Here is a 13,971-nt window from a genome sequence, read left to right as displayed (position 1 = left end):
CCTGGATATGATAGACATCTACAGGACATTTCATCCCAAAGTGACTGAGTATACATTTTTCTCCAGTGTACATGGATCATTCTCAAGAAATGACCATATGTTGGGCCACAAAAAAACATCAGCAAATTCAGAAAAATTGAAGTTGTACCAAGCATATTTTCTGATCATAGAGCCTTGAAACTAGAATTCAACTGCAAAAAAGAGGAAAAAAATCCCACAAAAATGTGGAAACTAAACAACATACTTTTAAAAAATGAATGGGTCAAAGAAGAAATAAGTGCAGAGATCAAAAGATATATACAGACTAATGAAAATGACAATACGACATATCAGAATCTATGGGATGCAGCAAAAGCAGTGATAAGAGGGAAGTTCATATCACTTCAGGCATATATGAACAAACAAGAGAGAGCCCAAGTGAACCACTTAACTTCCTACCTTAAGGAACTAGAAAAAGAAGAACAAAGACAACCCAAAACCAGCCGAAGAAAGGAGATAATAAAAATCAGAGCAGAAATAAATGAATTAGAGAACAGAAAAACTATAGAAAAAATTAATAGAACAAGGAGCTGGTTCTTTGAAAAGATCAACAAAATTGACAAACTCTTGGCAAGACTTACCAAGGAAAAAAGAGAAAGAACTCATATAAACAAAATCCAAAATGAACGAGGAGAAATCACCACGGACACCGAAGATATACAAAAAATTATTGTAGAATACTATGAAAAACTTTATGCCACTAAATTCAACAACCTAGAAGAAATGGATAAATTCCTAGAAAAATACACCTTCCTAGACTGAGTCAAGAAGAAGCAGAAAGCCTAAACAGACCTATCAGTAGAGAAGAAATAGAAAAAACCATTAAAAACCTCCCCAAAAATAAAAGTCCAGGCCCTGACGGCTATACCAGCGAATTTTATCAAACATTCAAAGAAGACTTGGTTCCTATTCTACTCAAAGTCTTCCAAAAAATTGAAGAAGAAACAATACTTCCAAACACATTTTATGAGGCCAACATAACCCTCATACCAAAACCAGGCAAGGATGGCACAAAAAAAGAAAACTACAGACCAATATCTCTAATGAATACAGATGCTAAAATACTAAACAAAATACTAGCAAATCGAATACAACAACATATTAAAAAAATAATACATCATGATCAAGTGGGATTCATCCCAGAATCTCAAGGATGGTTCAACATACGTAAAACGGTTAACGTAATACACCATATCAACAAAACAAAGAACAAAAACCACATGATCTTATCAGTAGACGCAGAAAAGGCTTTTGATAAAATACAACACAATTTTATGTTTAAGACTCTCAACAAAATGGGTATAGAAGGAAAATATCTCAACATGATAAAGGCCATATATGATAAACCATCAGCTAACATCATATTAAATGGCACTAAACTGAAGGCTTTCCCCCTTAAATCAGAAACAAGACAGGGTTCTCCACTCTCTCCACTCTTATTTAATGTGGTACTAGAGGTTCTAGCCAGAGCAATCAGACAAGACAAAGAAATAAAAGGCATACATATCGGAAAAGAAGAAGTAAAGGTATCACTTTTTGCAGATGATATGATACTATACATCGAAAACCCCAAAGAATCCACAAAAAGACTACTAGAAACAATAAGCCAATACAGTAAGGTCTCAGGATACAAAATTAACATACAGAAGTCAATAGCCTTTCTATATGCCAACAATGAAACAACTGAGAAGGAACTCAAAAGAATAATCCCCTTCACGATTGCAACAAAAAAAATAAAATACTTAGGAATAAACATAACAAAGAATGTAAAGGACTTATATAATGAAAACTATAAACCATTGTTAAGGGAAATCAAAAAAGATATAATGAGATGGAAGAATATACCGTGTTCTTGGCTAGGAAGAATAAATATAATCAAGATGGCTATATTACCCAAAGCAATATACAAATTTAATGCAATTCCCATCAAACTTCCAATGACATTTTTAAAAAGAAATAGAGCAAAAAATCATCAGATTTATATGGAACTATAAAAAACCCCGAATAGCCAAAGCAATCCTAAAGAAAAAGAATGAAGCTGGGGGCATTTCAATACCTGACTTCAAACTCTATTATAGGGCCACGACAATCAAAACAGCATGGTATTGGCAGAAAAATAGACACTCAGACCAATGGAACAGAATAGAAAGTCCAGAAATAAAACCACATATATATAGTCAAATAATTTTTGATAAAGGGGCCAACAACACACAATGGAGAAAAGAAAGCCTCTTCAATAAATGGTGCTGGGAAAACTGGAAAGCCACATGCAAAAGAATGAAACTGGACTACAGTCTCTCCCCCTGTACAAAAATTAACTCAAAATGGATCATAGTTCTAAACATAAGACCTGAAACAATTAAGTACATAGAAGAAGACATAGGTACTCAACTCAGGGACCTGGGTTTTAAAGAGCATTTTATGAATTTGACTCCACAGGCAAGAGAAGTGAAGGCAAAAATTAATGAATGGGACTACATCAGACTAAGAAGTTTTTGCTCAGCAAGAGAAACTGATAACAAAATAAACAGAAAGCCAACTAAATGGGAAATGATATTTTCAAACAACAGCTCAGATAAGGGCCTAATATCCAAAATATACAAAGAACTCATAAAACTCAACAACAAACAAACAAACAATCCAATAAAAAAATGGGAAGAGGATATGAATAGACACTTCTCCCAGGAAGAAATAGAAATGGCCAACAGATATATGAAAAGATGCTCATCTTCTTTAGCTATTAGAGAAATGCAAATCAAAACGGCAATGAGATACCACCTCACATCTGTTCGATTAGCTGTTATTAGCAAGACAGGTAATAGCAAATGTTGGAGAGGCTGTGGAGAAAAAGGAACCCTCATACACTGTTGGTGGGAATGTAAAGTAGTACAACCATTATGGAAGAAAGTATGGTGGTTCCTCAAAAAACTGAAAATAGAACTACCTTATGACCCAGCAATCCCTCTACTGGGTATATACCCCAAAAACTCAGAAACATTGATAGGTAAAGACACATGCAGCCCCATGTTTATTGCAGCATTGTTCACAGTGGCCAGGACATGGAAACAACCAAAAAGCCCATCAATAGATGACTGGATAAAGAAGATGTGGCACATATACACTATGGAATACTACTCAGCCATAAGAAATGATGACATCGGAACATTTACAGCAAAATGGTGGGATCTTGATAACATGACACGAAGCGAAATAAGTAAATCAGAAAAAACCAGGAACTGTATTATTCCATACGTAGGTGGGACATAATAGTGAAACTAAGAGACATTGATAAGAGTGTGGTGGTTACGGGGGGGAGGGGGGAATGGGAGAGGGATAGGGGGTGGGGAGGGGTACAAAGAAAACAAGATAGAAGGTGACAGAGGACAATCTGACTTTGTGTGGTGGGTATGCAACATAATTGAACGACAAGATAACCTGGACTTGTTATCTTTGAATATATGTATCCTGATTTATTGATGTCACCCCATTAAAAAAATAAAATTATTAAATTAAAAAAATAATAATAATAATATGTGTGTATTAGGATGTCCATAAATAAATACAAGAAAGCCTGCTTCTGTACTTTAATCATTTTGAAAATTAATTAAATCATTCTAATTAATTTTACTCTCATTTTCTGCAAAAGTGGACAGTAAATTTTTCAGCAGAAACACTCAGAGGTGGGCACTAGATTTAACATTGGCAGCTTGGAAGTCCACCCCACCAGTCTGGTCCAGGCAGCAGTTGTATAAAATAAGCATGTGCACTTTTCCTTCTTCCCTGATCTCACAACCCTGTACCAACAGAGAGAAAAGATTTTGTAGAAAATTATTTTCCTTGGGATTTTTATTCCTGAAGATATAATATTTTAATTAAAGGAAGGCTACTAACAATGAGTGAATGGGTGAAGAGACTTTATATATCTTTGGGCTCTTTTGTGTGTGTGTGTGTGAAATAAAGCTTACAGATACCATCCTGAAAGCAATGTCAATTTAATTTTAGCTGTATAATTCTGAACAAACTGGCAGCCTCACAGAATATCTACAGCCTTATACTCACTATGCTTAAACAAACATAATGCAAGGGTACCTGCCTGAGCCCATCCAAAGACCCCAATATCTCTCTCTGGCATAAGGTCTGATAGAGAACATGATATCATGTTTTTAGCACCCTGCACGCACTCTGACTTTTGGCCTGTCCTTTTTTGTTTCACACGGCTCCTCTAGGTGCTGACAAGTTCAGAAATAGACTTACAGGTGTTTGGAGTAGTGCCTCTCCCTTGAGTTTCCAGTTGGCATGTATGTCATCTTCAGAGATTTCAGTTCAATAGGCCGTCTCAGTCTCCCCACTTCCACACTGTACAGAGGTTGCACCAGTTTTATTTCTCAATCTAGAAAAGTGAAGGGTTACATGTGTCATTAGCCTCTGGTAGAAATAAGCCCAACAACTTTAAGAGTGAAACTTGTGGAAATTTTCTTACCTTCAATGTCAAGTCTTCCTGAAGTCTTATTTGTCCCAAGTCACAGGTGTACTGTCTAATGTCTGATTTCAAGGCTTGCTTTAGGATTACCATTTGCTTCTTGCCATCTGCCATAATAACAACATTTTTAGACGGCTTTATTTTCTTTCCATCCTTAGTCCATTTCACTGGGGCATCCATTTTGCTAATTTTACACTGTAGAATCCCTTCTTCTTTCTCTACAGCGGTATCATCTTGAAGTTTTTCTGTAAAGTCTAGATCTCCCTGTGCAAGTAGAATTAAGTGAAAAGATTTCATTAAGCACTGAGGGGAATGACAATCTCTTGGAAAGTTTAAGAGGCAGCTCACAGGGTTCTGTGCATATGTTAAAATTGCAGTAAATTCTCACTCATTTATTATGTAAAAAGTTGTCCAAATGTTAGAAAGGGAAGAAATGTGAGAGATCTCTATAAATCTAAACCATAATATTTTAAATTAAAGTAGTTAATTTAATTATAGTAGCTTGAAAGACACTATAAAATTTACCTTCAAATATAATTGTCTTTTTATTATTTAGCTCCATTTATAATGTCTTAGCAAATCTATTATATCTAGTTTACTTTTATGCTTTCAGAGTCACAGTGTTATTTTTTCTTAATATCAATTGATAGTTTGCCTTAAATAGTTTCTATATGTCAGACTTCATATGTAATCTGCTTGATATTAAGGGGATAAAAACAATGACATTTATTAATGTAAGTACTGTATTTTCTCTCCTGTTAGAAAGTTGAAAAGCATTTTTATGAAATAATTTTGATAGAGTGATGAAATAGAAAATATACATATTCTTCTATTAAACATGACAGGGCTCAATTATTAATGGAGAGTTTTAATTCAGATTTTAACTGGCTATTTTGGAGGCCCAAGTCTTTATTGCTTTAAATCTTAATATTTTTAGAAAAAATATTTTAGAAACAATCCTGATTACCTATATAATAATTTCTTGAAGACAGGGGCTGATTTCATGCAATATAACACTTGGAAGACTATTTTAAATACAGGGAGTCCTTAGGTTATGACACAGTTTCGTTCTTACAACAGAGACATAACCCAAATTTTGATGCAAGTCCAAAAACATCCTATAATACAAACAGAAATCCTGTATGTTTAAGAGTCCAAAATGGTGTAGGTAAGCATTCTGGGGGACACCAACTCCCTCATTCATATTACATATTAGTGCATATTTTTCTATCACACACAACCAAGCTAGTTTGCTCATGTAGTCCATAAGTACATATGACACTAACTGTGTAAGCCAAAACACTCAAGTCTCAATTTTTAAATTTTTTATGGGAATGAGCATTGTAAACTTGAAATGTTGTATGTTGAGACTTGTAACCTGAGGACCCCCTGTCCTAGATACTTCTGCTAAACTTATTACAATAAAATTAAATTGAAAAGAGCACTTACAAGCACAGTGAGTTTAGCTTCTGAACTTATTCCCATAGCTTCGACTTTAATCTGAGAGGTATGTTCAAGAGTGAGGTCTTGGAATGTGATTGAATGAGTTTTCTCTTCATCGTGCATTGTGACCACCTTGCTGGTATGCAGATGCTGGTCATTCTTGAACCAGCTAACTGGGATGTTATTGTGGAACAGCTCCACAGTCAACACAGCATTTTCTCTCTCTTTGGCTGTCACATCCTTGAGTGGAGTGAGGAATTTGAGCTGGATTATTATTAAGAAAAAAGCCAAGTTTATTCATTCTAGTCTTTAAAGGGTGAAATATAAAAATGAAAACAAAGAATTAAATTAAAAATGATCTAACTCAAACTCAGTGGTCCCCAACCTTTTTTGGTCCATGGACTGGTTTAATGTCAGAAAATATTTTCATAAACTGGCCTTTAGGGTGGGATGGATAAATGTATCATGTGACTGAGACAAGCATCAAGAGTGAGTCTTAGATGGATGTAACAGAGGGGATCTAGTTATTTTTTAAAAATAAAACATCGTTCAGACTTAAATATAAATAAAATGGAAATAATGTAAATTATTTATTCTTTCTCTGTGGACCCATACCAAATGGCCCACAAACTGGAACCAGTTCATGGCCCGGGGGTTGGAGACCACTGATCTAACTGATAAAATATTTACCTTCAATGATTAGTTTGCCACTGGTGTGCTTATCTTTAGTTTCAAAGATGTATTTTGCTTCATTTTCAAAAGCAGCTGATCACCATTGAATGTTTAGTACCATCTTTTAAAAGCTCAAATCTGTCATCACCTGTGATTTCCTGAGTTTGTTTCAGCCAACGAAGGTTTTGGTCTCCCTGAATACTTCACACTCAAACTTAACCTCATCTTTCTCACCGAGAGGTGTGATGAAGATGAGTGGCAGTTCTGAAAGAAAAGATGGTGTGGATGAAACCAGAATATGCTTCCATTCATGACTCCCAGTCAACTCGGGATCTCATAGGCAGTCTTGCAACAAACAAACAAACAGGAATGGCTGACAGGCAAAGCATACCTTTCACTTTCAGATTGGCTGCAGATTTAGCATTGGTAGCTTGAAAGGACACCTCTCCTGCCATATCCAGCTGGCAGTTATAAAGGACCAGAACATGCTTCTTCCCATCTTCAATGATCTCACAGTCCTTTGGAAAGAGGGTTAAAAAGAAATAAAAAAGATGATGGTTAGTCCTACAAATCAAGAAATTTCACACCATAAGTATGTCTTTTTTCACCCTAAACAACCAAGTCAACCCCCTCTTGTGTGCAATCAGTTAATCTAGACTTACAGGGGATGCAGTTAAAGGCTCTCCTTTTAACATTCATTCACCATGGACATCTGGTTCAGAAAGTTCAATCTCAAAGTGAGCTGTTTCACCAACAAACAATTCTACTCCACACAGGGGTTTCTCCACTTTTATTAGTCGAGCTGAAATTATCCCAAGGTTTGTTAGATTGCTGGAAAAAATAAGCTGAATGTTTAAGTGGGGCAAATTTAGAAGTTTTGAGCAACTCACCCTCAACAGTAGCATTTGCTTTTGTCTTGTCTGTGCCACAGTCACACATATATTTGCCTTTATCACTAAGTTCTGCCTTTTTGATGTTTAAGATGCAGCCACGCCATCTGACTTAATGAAGTGTTTGGGCAAAGGTACAATCTCTTCGCCATCTTTGAACCATTTCACTGGCACATCTTTGCTCACTTCACACTTCAAAATAACCTCATCCTTTCAACTCCAGTCTTGTCATGTAATTTCACAGTGAAATAGGGATTGGCCTCTGTAAAAGCCATTCAGCAGATAATCAGAATGTGAAACAGATAATTTATTAAAGTGTTAACAGGTGTCAAAGTATTTAAGTACTACCCACTCCCACCATCTAAAAACTGGCTATTTCATTACACTTGATCATATTTACATAAGACCATTAGGTTTGCTGTGGACTTCAGGTCCTTTACTTGAGCTTGTATCTGGGATATATCATCCAATGTCACTTCTCTTATTTCCAATTTGTGAGTCTTGCCCTCAGATGTAATGAGTACATCTCTGCTTGTGTGAAGTTTGGCATCATTTTTGAACCAGGCCATGTGCATTTTTTCATGAGAAAGTTCACAAACAAAAGTTCCTGTTTGATCTTCTTTCACTGTTTGATCTTCAAGATGCGATATGAATTTCAATCTTATACCTGCATTGCAAGCAGGGATACTATTCTGAGAAAAATACTTTACTTTCAGAAATATTTTATTCTAATCTACCCAAGTTAAAAAGATTTCACATAACATTTATATATTCATATTTTCCAATGGTGCTACCCTTCCTTTAAAACAAATTCAAGTGGCAATATAGAAGTAAAGTAGGCATGCTAATTGTCACTTATAGCTAGTAGAACTTGGTGATCTATCTTTCAGGTTATGTATTTATGTGCCTAAATATGGGATGTTATAGTCTGATCTCATTCAACTCTTACCTGTAACAAATAATAGTTCTGAGGTCTTCTTGTCTTCCACCTCAGCAGTATAGACCCTTCCTCATCAAATTGAATTATTGATAACAAGAATGTGTTTCTTTCCATCAACAATGATGTCAAACTTGTCAGATGACTTGATTATATCAGGTCCTTATGACCATATAACATTTGCTTCTTGAGTGAGGACACATTCAAATTGAGCCTGTTGCTTTTCTGGAACAGTGACATCCTTCAGGGGCACAGCAAAGTCAAGGTCAATTTCTGAAAACCAGACAATAAAAATGAGATTTTCCAGAATGCTGAGGGACAGGAAATAAAGTTGGACCCACTCCTTGAGTTCTAAAAACCTATATACCTTTTACTGTCAGAATGGCAGTTGTAACAGCATTAAGTGCCTGGTAAAGAACTTCCTCAGCTTGGTCCAGCTTGACTTTGTGCAAAGTTAAGAAACATTTCCCACCTTCTGCTTTGATGTCACAGGTCTGAAAAAACAGGTTTTAGTTAGCATTTCAAATGAGGTAAATTCCCTAAAGGAGAGGTGTTTCAGATACAGATTTCTATAGAGTTTTTAAAATTACTAATAAATGTAAGTAAAAACATCTCATCATAAATATTTTTAAAATTGTCCTAGTGGTCTACAAAGAGTGCAATAAATTTCTTCCCTTTTCTGAGACTTAAGAATCCTGAAGTAACTCTATTATTATTGAGCCAAAGCTGAATGTCAAACCTGAATAGAAAATGTAGTTATTTTACATGCCTAACAACATAAAATGAGAAATTACTCACAGGCGAGGGTCTTAGAAGTTCTCCTTTCAGTTTCCATTGTCCAGAAATGTCTTCCTCTGAGATTTTTGCATCAAAGCTTGTACTTACTATCTCATACAGTAACATCCTCTATTGGTTTAAGGAATTCAACTCCACACTCTGTATTGGTCAAGGATGAAAAACCATAATGCTTTAAACAGTATAACAATACATACTTCAGTTTCAGGTTTTTTTTTTTTTCTAAAATAAATTTTTATTTTAATGGGGTGACATCAATAAATCAGGGTACATATATTCAAAGAAAACATATCCAGGTTATCTTGTCATTTAGTTCTGTTGCATACCCATCACCCAAAGAAAGATCATCCTCCGTCACCCTCTATCCAGTTTTCTTTGTACCCCTCCCCCTGCCCTTCCTCCTCTCCCTCCTTTCCTCCCCCCACCCATCGTAACCACCACACTCCTGTCCATGTCCCTTAGTCTCACTTTTATGTCCCACCAATGTATGGAATCCTGCAGTTGTTGTTTTTTTCTGATTCACTTATTTCACTCTGCATAATGTTATCAAGATTCCACCATTCTGCTGTAAGTGATCCAATGTCATCATTTCCTCTAGCTGAATAGTATACCATGGTGTATATGTGCCCCATCTTCTTTTCCAGTCTTCTATTTTTTTTTACACTGATTTAAAGCATTTAAGTAAACTTTTGGCCAATACAGCAAGAATCCATAAAAGAGTAGTGTCCATAACATGTTCACCAAGTCCAAGTTGGCCCCATCACCATACCAAATCCCTGAAAAATGCAACCCAACCACAGTTCAGTCTGTTAGGAACTGTCACAAGGAGCAGGAGTCCAGGAAAAGTCCACACAGGAAAAGTCCGCATGGCACTGGAATTGTTGTCACCATTCTATACTTTGCAGCTCGTGTCCAAGTCCCAATGACCGCTGCTTCTAGCTGGTAATGATTCAGGTAGACTGGAAAAGCCATTTGCAGCATGCGTGGATATGGAGCTTCTGTTCTCCTCTGCCTGGAGAGTTGAGACCAGGTTGCTTTTCCATGGAGCTCTGCGACTGTGGCATGGTAAAGAGAACCTTGGGATACACTAAGGTGGGTGGCAAAGGTAAATTCATAATACAAGTTGGCAAAAGGGGGAAAGAAAGCTCTAAATTAGGAGTAGGTCCCAGCCTGAAATCTGAGTGGGACATTGAAGTAGGAGGGATAAAGGAAACACTATATATTAAGCAAAGCAGCAGAAAATAGGACTATCAACACCCACAACAGGGATCTTTGAGGGAAGAATAAAAAACCTGACTATTCAGGCAAAACATAGTTAAGTGGCCCTTGTGCAAATGAGATCAGTTTACCTGCTTCTTGGAAGAAATACCCTAGGCTCATCCACAGTGTCATAGATGGGGTCGATGGCCCTGGGCACCTTCAGCCTTCAGTGGCAAGCCCCAGCTTTCTGGGCAAGGTTAGGTCATAGGTGGCTGGAGCAGGGCTGGAAGAGACTGAAACCTCCCTTAGAGGAGCGAGAGGGAAGCCTACCTTCCAGTGTCCCTGTTTCCTCACAGCAGAGGAATGTAAGCCTGGCAGACTTTATTTAGCTCAATGACCTTCCTTTCCACTATTGAAGCAGGACCCAGATGGCATCCTATGAGACCCCTTTGGGGCATTGGAGCCTTTAAGGGTGTATCCTAAAAGCTGGTAGTTCCCCTGATCTCTATTGGGCTTTTTCTGCCTCTAGGTATCTTAAAAGCCATGCTCAGAAGATCTCGCTGAGGGGTTTGAGGATCCCCATCTGCCTATGTAAATCTTTTCTGTATATCTGGAGCTATTTGGAAAAAGACAAAACAGTGATATTAGCTGGATCTAATAAAGAAGGTAGTAGTTTGCAGGCAAAAAGAATTTGGTGTCTCCTGTTTATCAGCCTTCAAAAGAAATGTAAATTTTTTTTTAAGTAAAAAGCATGATATCGTAGACCCATAGGAGTCATTGGCCTGGTGTGCAGGATTCCCGGGTTCGATTCCTGGCCAGAGCACACAGGAGAAGTGCCCATCTACCTCTCCACCCCTCCCCCTCTCCCTCCTCTCCGCCTCTCACCTCCCCTCCCGCATCCAAGTCTCCACTGAAGCAAAGCCACCCCGGGCACTAAGAATGGCCCCATGGCCTCCGCCCCAGTCGCCAGAATGGCTCTGGTTGTAACAGAGCAACACCCCAGAAAATTTTTTAATTTCTTCTTTGATCTCAATGTTAACCCATTCATTATTTAATAACGTGCTATTTATTTTCCAAGTGTTTGAATGTTTTTCAATTTTTCTATTGTGGTTGATTTCTAGTTTAATGCCATTGTGATCAGAGAAAGTGCTTGATATGATTTCAATCTTCTTAAATTTGTTGAGACCACTTTTGTGCCCTAACATGTGGTCTATTCTAGAGAATGTACGATAAGCACTTGAACAGAATGTATATTCTGCTGTTTTAGGGTGAAAGGTTCTGAAGATATCTATTAAATCTAGTTGATCTAATATGTCCTTTAAGTCTGCTGTTTCTTTGTTGATTTTCTTTCTTGAGGATCTATCTAATGATGTTAATGGGGTATTGAAATCCCCTACTATTATAGTATTGCTGTTGATCTCGCCCTTTAAGTCGATCAAAGTCTGCTTTATATATAAGGTGCTCCTATATTAGGTGCGTAGATATTTATAATGGTTATATCTTCCTTTTGGATTGCTCCCTTTATCATTATGTAGTGACCTTCTTTATCTCTAACTATGGTCTTGGTTTTAAAGTCCATTTTGTCTGATATAAGTATTGCTACCCCAGCTTTTTTTTCATTTCCATTTGCGAGAAATATTTTTTTCCATCCTTTTATCTTCAGTCTGTGTGCATCTTTTGATTTAAAGTGTGTCTCTTGTAGACAGCATATGTATGGGTCCTGTTTTCTTATCCACGCAGCTACCCTATGTCTCTTGAGCGGATCATTTATTTATTTTATTTTATTTTTTTCTGAAGCTGGAAATGGGGAGAGACAGTCAGACAGACTCCCGCATGCGCCCGACCGGGATCCACCCGACACGCCCACCAGGGGGCGATGCTCTGCCCCTCTGGGGCGTTGCTCTGCCGTGACCAGTGCCACTCTAGCGCCTGGGGCAGAGGCCAAGGAGCCATCCCCAGCGCCCGGGCCATCTTTGCTCCAATGGAGCCTTGGCTGCGGGAGGGGAAGAGAGGGACAGAGAGGAAGGAGGGGGGGTGAAGAAGCAAATGCGCGCCTCTCCTATGTGCCCTGGCTGGGAATTGAACCCGGGTCTCCCGCACGGCAGGCCGACGCTCTACCACTGAGCCAACCGGCTAGGGTTGATCCGATCATTTAATCCATTAACATTTAAGGTTATTACTGATATGTAATTGTTTATTGCCATTTTTTTTTCTTTGAAACTGTATTCCTCTTTTGCAATATTCTTTTTTTTCCTTTGATCTGTTTACAACAGGTCCCTAGGCATTTCTTGCAGCCTTGGTTTGGTTGCAGTGAATTTCTTGAGTTGTTTTTTTTGTTTTGTTTTTTTGTTTTGTTTTGTTTTGTTTTTTGTCTGTAAAGCTTTTTATTTCTCCTTCACTTTTAAATGATAGCCTTGCTGGATAAAGTAGTCTTGGTTGTAGGTTCTTGTTCTGCATTACTTTGAATATTTCTTGCCATTCCCTCTGGCCTCAAGTGTTTCTGTTGAGAAGTCAGAAGTCATCCTTATGGGGGCTCCTTTGTAGGTGATAGTCTTTTTTTCTTTAGCAGCTTTTAATATTTTCTTTTTATCATTTAGCTTTGGTATTTTAATTGTGATGTGTCTTGGTGTTGGTTTCTTTGGGTTTCTTTTTGATGGAGTTCTCTGTGCTTCCTGAACATGTGTAATGTTTTCCTGCCTTAATTGAGGGAAGTTTTCCGCTATAATATGTTTGAACAAAGTCTCTATCCTTGTTCTTTCTCTTCTTCAGGAACCCCTATGATGCGGATGTTATTTCTCGTCATGTTGTCACAGAGCTCTCTTAGAGTTTCCTCAGACTTTTTGAGTCTCTTTTCTTTTTTCTGCTCTGCTTCCGTGCCTTTATTTATTGTGTCCTCTAAGTCACTGATTCGATTCTCTGCTTCATCCATTCTGCTTTTAATTCCTTCCATTGTATTTTTTATTTCAGATATTGTATTTGTCATTTCTGACTGATTCTTTTTTTTTTGTTATTTCAATGTCCTTTTTTATATTTGTTATCTCTTTATTTAGGTTTTCGTAATGGCCATCTATGGTTGTTCTGATATCTTTGAGCATCCTAACCATCGTTATTTTAAACTCTGCATCTGGTAATTTGGTTATATCTGATTCACTTAGGTCCTTTTCTGGGGATTTCTCTTGGTTTATTTGTGTTGTATTTCTCTGCCTCCGCATTTTCTCTTCACGGGAGTGGCTGTGATCACGTGCTCAGGTGCACAAGCATTGGTGGCCTTGGCCTTTGCCCCACCCCCATGTGTGACATTATGCTCGGTCCTGAGGGCACTGGCGAGCACCTTTACTCAGCTGTGGGTCTCCGCCTGTTTCAGGGCTTTTGCCCTGCCCTTGCAGGAGGAGCCCACTTAAGGAACGGCTGCTAGCTTTGGCTCTACCACCGGGCAGGACTGTGTTCCCAATATCAGCTCAGTAGCGGAACTCCGCCTCTTCTGGGCTTTCCGCTCCACCCCCACAGGAGGAGCC

At 37.9% G+C, this 13,971-nt stretch overlaps 1 pseudogene; it reads right to left on the bottom strand.

Annotated features, from left to right (window-relative positions):
- The window catches only part of LOC136383893 (titin-like), an 82,252-nt pseudogene that overhangs the window by 41,434 nt on the left and 26,847 nt on the right, over window positions 1-13,971 (bottom strand).

This window comes from Saccopteryx leptura, chromosome 12 (assembly GCF_036850995.1).
Source record: "Saccopteryx leptura isolate mSacLep1 chromosome 12, mSacLep1_pri_phased_curated, whole genome shotgun sequence".
Lineage (NCBI taxonomy): Eukaryota > Metazoa > Chordata > Mammalia > Chiroptera > Emballonuridae > Saccopteryx > Saccopteryx leptura.
This window is presented reverse-complemented; position numbering and strand designations above follow the sequence as displayed.